Source organism: Etheostoma spectabile, chromosome 14 (genome assembly GCF_008692095.1).
Source record: "Etheostoma spectabile isolate EspeVRDwgs_2016 chromosome 14, UIUC_Espe_1.0, whole genome shotgun sequence".
In the NCBI taxonomy this organism is placed as follows: Eukaryota; Metazoa; Chordata; class Actinopteri; order Perciformes; family Percidae; genus Etheostoma; species Etheostoma spectabile.
In genome coordinates, this window is record NC_045746.1 from 14387362 (window position 1) to 14388432 (window position 1071).

Consider the following 1071-nt stretch of genomic DNA (forward strand, 5'->3'; position numbering starts at 1 on the left):
CTCTTTGCTCAGGCGGGTGGCTCCTCTCTTGGCCTCCTCCAGCTGAGTCTTCAGGGAGCGGTTTTCATCCTCCAGAGCTTCAACCGTCTCCTCCGCCTCTGGGCTCCGGGGCACACTGGAGTGAAGTCTCGTCTGGAGAATGAGAAAATATCCACTGATGAACCTGGGTATATAGCATGTTGACTATTTTTTGTTTTATTCCTATCATGCCATAAGTAATAGGAATTTAATGTTAGGTATGTATGAGTTTTGAATTGTATGAGGCCATGTTAAGAAGAGAACAATATTTACCTCACAGCAAACCCATCTATTTTTCATCTGCCTTTCGCAGTCCTTATTGTTATACCTGTTTTGCATGTAAAATGGGGAGAGTGACCACTACTGAAGAGTTTTAAGTCTTTTCAAATTGTGTACAGTCATTGCTCTGATCACTGCATTCAAACTCCAACCCCAAATCTTACTATGTATCCTAAACATAAGTTGATTTGTATTTGCTTTGCACCTACAATGATTTGTGTATGACTATACTAATCACATGATTCTTTCACATCAAAAGTAACAAGATTATAGCATTTAAAACAGCTATAATGCATTGCTGTTCCAACTCAGATGAGCCACAACGTGAATCTTATACAATTTTTTCTGAGAGGGATTATTTTCTGAGCTTACATGTTTGAGTTTTGCTTTGGATTTAATTTACTTCACATCTCGGTTGAAAATAGAGTCTGTGTGGGAGGTTATTTCTTTTGTTCTTTACAGTATATCGGTTTACATAATTTTTCATGCATGTGTGTGTACAGCTGTGTTCCTTTTTTTTTGTGCAGTACCATGCGGGCCAGCCTCTCTCTGAGGCGGGTGTTTGCTTCCTGGAGCTCCAGGTTGGTGCCGTGGTCCACCAAAGTCTTTCCTGAAGACCCAATTGATGACTGCGGAGAAGAGCGGATCAAGAGAGAAACATGACTGACTGTGCATACAACTTGCAGGGATTTTTTTATTTTGTAAAAAAATTGTCACTTATTTTCTATAGACTACAAATGAAGCACCACCTCCTTTTCCTTCTCGGACGCCTTT